At 40.1% G+C, this 6,116-nt stretch overlaps 1 pseudogene; it reads left to right on the forward strand.

The window, feature by feature from the left end:
• The first annotated feature begins 880 nt into the window (after positions 1 to 880).
• The window catches only part of LOC136548651 (metal transporter Nramp1-like), a 5,680-nt pseudogene continuing 444 nt past the window's right edge, over positions 881 to 6,116 (forward strand).

Here is a 6,116-nt window from a genome sequence, read left to right on the forward strand (position 1 = left end):
TATTATGGTAACTTTTGTATGTAGGGCGTGTTTGGTTCATGGCCATAGCGTGCCACAGCCTCACCCTTGGCTGCCACAACTTTTTACCACTGCTGTTTGGTCTGTACTTCACTTTCTGGCAGCCATAGCTTTTTCACTGAGCAGATTCCGCTGCAGTTGTGGCGCTGGTTTCTACCGCCACAGATGTGTGGCCGCCACACTTTGAGCATGGCGCGGTGCGGCCAGCAACCAAATGTGCCCGTAACCTTGGAATCCTATCTTTTATTTATACACTTTTCCTATCCATCTGTCGACTGAAATCAGGCTCATCCTTCAGTCGACGTGCGGTCCTTCGTATCGGGTCCAACTGTGGCTGTTTTTGCCTTGTCGGGTCCGTCCTCATTATCGGGTTCAGGATTGGAGAACACACCCGCTATCGCCCACCGCCCAGACAAGAGTCACAGGACACCGTACACAGACAGGAAGGGACTCGGTGTTTTTGGTGGAGCTCTTCGCGGCGGAGGGGGCGATTCCTCTGTCCATCTCCGTGCTCCTCTCCGTTTAGGCGCACCGGAGCCTCTCCTCGCCGATTTTGGAGGCTCAGTCGTGGCCGCCATTGGTAGAGGTCGTCAGGTACCCTGACTCGCGAATCCCTGTCTTGTTTTGGATTTATCTCAGGTGTTTCTACTGGATCTGGTTCTATAGTTGGTCGATTGGATTTCATGGTGTCTGGATGACCGGATGTATCTGTGGTTCGATTCCATGGAGGATGGAGTTGGCTTAGCTCAGTGAAACTTTGGGGCCGTGGTATCTGGGATTGCATGGCTTAGTTTAGTAGATCCGGTGTTGTCTCTCTAGGTTGCATGGGGGATTTGCCTTTTGTGGCGGGGGATTCGTCGGAATGGCGAAATGGTGAGTGGAGAATTATACGAACTGCCGATGTGCTTCTGTTCAGCCTGGTGGGCTGTGTTTGGGTAGTGTTGACGAGTCTGCTGCCGCTGATATGGGGATGCTGAGATGCTTGGGGATTTTGCAGCCTAGGGGAAGCAAAGCAAGCAGACAGGTAGGGAGGATGGAGGGATGGATCTTGTAGTTCGTTTCTCTCTTTTCCATTTGGTTTGAATTACCTAATGCAGCTGAATGGTTGTTCACATGCTGCTCCAGCATGTGCAGTTTTTCCTATAAATAGGAATATGCCTATAATTAGTTTTATGGGAAGTTGGCACTTCGTGGTGTTAATCTGCTTTTTTAACACAATGTGATTGTGGATATGGTTCTCATGGGTGAATTGTCATGGATTTGTGATCCTCCACCGTTCTAAGGAAATCATATGTTTGAGATTCTTAAAATTACTATTTCCTGTGAGAATTCAAGATATGGCTTTCATGTCATGGCCTTGGAAGCTTCAATTAGAATTTCCCTGTCCTTGTCAGTTTGCATGTGTTTCTATGCATTTCAGTTGGGTTGAGCTAGTTGTGCTATTTTCTAACAAACGTTGCTTGTGGCTATCATTAATAAGTTCTTAATTTATGCATTTTGGGTATTTTTGGAACCTTCACTTATCTGTCGGTTTTAAGGACAGGGTTATATATTAGATCTACATGCCTGCTAGAGTTTTCAATTTTTTCTAGTCATGTCAAAATTCATGGACACTAAACTGAATATCCCATAATCATTATTTTGTGCTGGATATTTTGATTAGAAAATTTTTGAAAAATAGCATGCACCCACTTTGTAATAGAACATAGAATTTCACAAGAAACACGAGATGGACCTCATAAGGACAGTTTAGCGTCAATAAGAACCTAAGTACCCGATGTTCTTTGTTTGCACTATCATACTGAACTTCTATCCGGTTCTGTAACCTATGTATGCATTCTTTCTGAAACACACTATCCTACATTGTACAGCTCAACCCAAATTCAGCAAATTAATAAACCTTCGTCTTTAAATGTACTCTGTACATTCTGAATTTGTTTCCAATGCAAAACTGCAAAGCACTCACTCATCATCTTTGCTCCAAAATGAATACGTACAAGAATGGCAGTTGGGTTAGATGCTGTGACCGTTTGCATCCATTTGTCGTAGACCCGACCGGCTCTCTGTTCTTTTTTAAACTGAATGAATGCAGAGCTTCACTTGTTCTTTTCTAAACATGTATCAGTATTTTGTAGTCGTAGTATTATATACTTTCTTTTTCGAGCATCGCTAGATGGCATGTGACAATATGGTTTCTTATAGTCCTGAGCATTGCTAGATCGACAACTACACTTACTTGTGCTGCATTAGAAAAAAAAGCACCTATTTATGGCTTTTTAGTCATGTGTCTTATCCGGATTATTAGAGGCTCTCCTCTTGAGGAGCTTTTTTTTAATCTTTTGCTGATCTTGAGTGGATTTGAATTTTTTCTGTCTAGTTATGTATCCAAATTCCAGTGGCTTTAGGTAATATTGTTTTGGCCATTTTGAGTCACATTGACTGTTAATTATCTCTTCCTATGGTCCTGTTAACAATTATGTTAATTTTTGTAATCTGCTACATTATTTCGTTGTTGTTTCGACCTTGTCATTCCTTCCAGCCGCTTCTCTGGCTTATAGTGTCGCACCATGTTTACTTCCAGTTCTTGTTCTTAGCGTCTAATTATTCTCTCAACTGATCCTTCAACCTGCCCGCTTCTCCGGCCTCCTATCTCTTGTAATCTGTGATTGTGCTGGTTTTGGGAAAAACTTTTGTAAATTATCCTTCTATAGAAAATAATTGTCTTTTGTAATATGTGATTGTGCTAGTATTGAGAAAAGATTTTGTAAATTGTCCGTCCATAGAAAATTCTTTTATCTTGTAATCTGTGATTTGTCTTGGTTATGGGATTTTTTTTTGTAAATTGTCCTTCCATAGAAAAAAATTTATCTCTTGTAATGTTGTATTTGTGCTTGTGCTTGCGTAGAATAAAAATTGTGTCTTTATTATGTGATTTTATTATTGCCAAAAGCTATCATCCCTGTATCCGTTGAAATTATGTGATTTGTCAAAATTTGGATCTGATTTATGTGCCACCAAGCTGGCTAAGTGAGCTCTGGGTCAGCGTTCTGGCATTTCAGTGTGTTGATTATCTTTGTAGTAAGAATGAAAACCTGAATACACTTGTTTATTGAAGCTGGCTTTGCTATTGTGGTGGATTTTAATATTTCCTCCCATCACAAATATAAGTTCATCCATAACTTGTCCTTGCATTGAGCTTTCAAGACATTTCATTATTACGATGAATCAGCTTGCACAGTTTTAGTAACTCATTTAAGCGGCTACGATATTTGAATGTTATTACCTCAGTAGAGCTAGTCCTCTGTATTTGTTATCTGACAGTTTGGCTTGTGAAATTGCAGTCACCAATAATGTAAATTGCAAGTATCGAACATTGCAATTTTCATATTTGTGTTTTGTAATTTTTTAAGACCATATTCCTTTCTCTGCAGGATCAACTTGGAAGTGTTGCTTTCCTTTCAGGATTCTTATTCATCATGCTGGGATTTGGTCTCTGTACTAGAGGGTAACTTTTTTTTGTCTCTATACAGGAGGATACAATCTTTATATTTTGAAGTTTACGTGAAGTCTCTGTCTAATTGAATCTGTCAGTACAATGAGCCACTCATGAGAGTGCTCTCCAAGCTAATCAATCTCGATAGCCCGGACCTGGTTTTATTTGTTGGAGAAGCATTGGTTGGTAATGACGCTGTGGATCAACTCACTAAATTTAATTAGGTATAGTAACTTGCATTTCAAGGAGAGAGAATAGTACCACATAATGTTTTTTTATCATGTTTGTTATACAAATATCTGTTCCTGTTTCACTGTTCCTGTTTCAGTCAAAGTTCTTGCCTCTTTGGTGTGACTCGACTCGACTTCCTTGTGTTGCAAAACTAAAAAGAACAAAATCTCAATTTGTATTCTTTTTGCACTGGTTACATGATCTTTGTATGACAATAGAGGCGTTGATAATCTTAAACATTTCATTTTTGTGTGTGTGTTCTATTCTTCTTTTGTTCTTCTAGTGAAATGATACATAGCTCTCCTATAGGTTAGATAAAAAATGTACTACCCTTTGTCCTTTTGTGTGCCTCATGCTTTTGTTTACTGGGGGATAAATATACTTGCTAATTCCATGGTGCTGTGTAACACAGGGCACATCATGGAAAAGGTTCTTGTACCACGTTGGCCTAGGATTTATGGTCTGTTTGGCCTACCTTGATCCCGGAAACTGTACGCTGTGCACCATTTCTTCCTCTATCTCTGTTCTCTATATCGCACAGTAATGATGCTTGTTAAATTTGAACAGTGGGAACAGATTTGTAAGCTGGTGCAGATCACAGATATGAGGTACACTTTCAGATCTTTGTTAAATCACGCCATATTCACCCTTGCAAGCAACATTTCTTGCATAATGCAAACCAAAACTAACTACTTTGCTCTTTTTTGTCATTTTTTTAATTTGCTCATTTATAGCTCCTCTGGGTGACCTTGATTGGCCTCATCTTCGCGTTAATTATTCAGTCACTATCTGCTAATCTTGGAGTAGTGACAGGTATTTTATAGAAAACTAGTATATATTATGCTTAGGAGTACACTCTCTCACGTCAATTGGAATTGATGGCTGTTCACTGACTCAGGGCGGCATCTTGCCGAGCTATGCAAGACGGAATATCCAGCATGGGTGAGAATCTGCCTATGGCTGCTAGCAGAGTTAGCTGTGATTGCTGCAGATATCCCAGAAGGTTAAGATCATTTCTTGATAATCTTGCATAAAAAATATTGTTAAACTGCTATGTTTGATTTTCGGCTGATCGTGTATTATATTAATGAACATATATGGATACAATAAAAGAGGATTCAGTGTTGTTGTAGACTAATTCTTAATGCCAAAGCTAAATTGACTGATTTGTTCTTCTTGCTAATTTCCAATTCATTTGGTCCACTGTTTATTCCTGTAAAACTAAGGAATGAAAATTAATCAACAATTGTTTTTGCCAATATATAGAACTCAATTGGTTTTCACATTCATTTGACCGTTTGCTTCTTACAAATGTTACCATTTTTCAGTTATTGGAACAGCTTTTGCTTTCAACCTCTTGTTCCACATACCTTTGTGGGTGGGGGTTCACATCACTGGCTCAAGCACACTTCTCCTCCTTGGAATGCAAAAATATGGGGTAATCATTTTATTGCTAGACTATTCATATCAAAAAAAATTTTACTGACATTCTCACAAACTCTTGTGTACTCTGTATTCTCTAAAGTTGTGTTTGGTTTGAGGAGTTGGCCTAGATGAAATGATCCATCATGAGAATTTCTGTGGGATGACTCGGTCCTTCACGTTTATACTATAAGTGCTTATGAGGAAGAAGTAGTGATGGATCAACACATCTAATTCCTCAGACCAAACAAGAAATTTAGGAGTCCTATCATGTACCATCCCACATTAGCATGATGCTAGTTCATTCTTAGTCTTATATGGAATCTGATCCTGCAGGGGCTGCCGGCTGCACACTCTTCCATGCAGTGGCATTAGCTCACTAGCTTGGACTAGTGGAGTCAGAGAAGGAAACGATCCTATGCAGATACGGGCTGTTTGGATGCTGCCTGCCAGGCAGCTCCGGCACCAGGCAACGTTCCCAGGCGTCCGATTTTGATCGCCTGGGGCTGAGATCAGTTGCCTAGCAGGCACGTCTAGGCGAGGGCGGCATCCAAACAGCCCCATAATGCTGGAGCTGGACTGATGGCATTTTGTACATCCAGGGTTGAACTCTGAACTGGGCAGGTTGCAGACTTGCAGTTCAGGGGGAGCTCTGACTTTGACATGCATGTTCTGGTAATCTGGTTGCATCTTGGTTTATTTGTGTTGAGTTCCATGCAGTTAAATTCTTTTTTGCCTTGGCAAGAAGAATGTCATTGGTTCTGATAGTGCTATCTAGGCATCAATGCTATTTACTTGTTAACCAAAGTGCTCGTTTTAGCCACTCATCACATGAACTGAATTGTACTACCAAAACTGGTGTGATGCTATCTGATCTATCAAACTAGTTCACACATTGTGGGAATCTAGAATAGGAAAATCTAAATTGACTTATTAATTGAATGATGGCTTT

Source organism: Miscanthus floridulus, chromosome 4 (assembly GCF_019320115.1).
Source record: "Miscanthus floridulus cultivar M001 chromosome 4, ASM1932011v1, whole genome shotgun sequence".
Lineage (NCBI taxonomy): Eukaryota > Viridiplantae > Streptophyta > Magnoliopsida > Poales > Poaceae > Miscanthus > Miscanthus floridulus.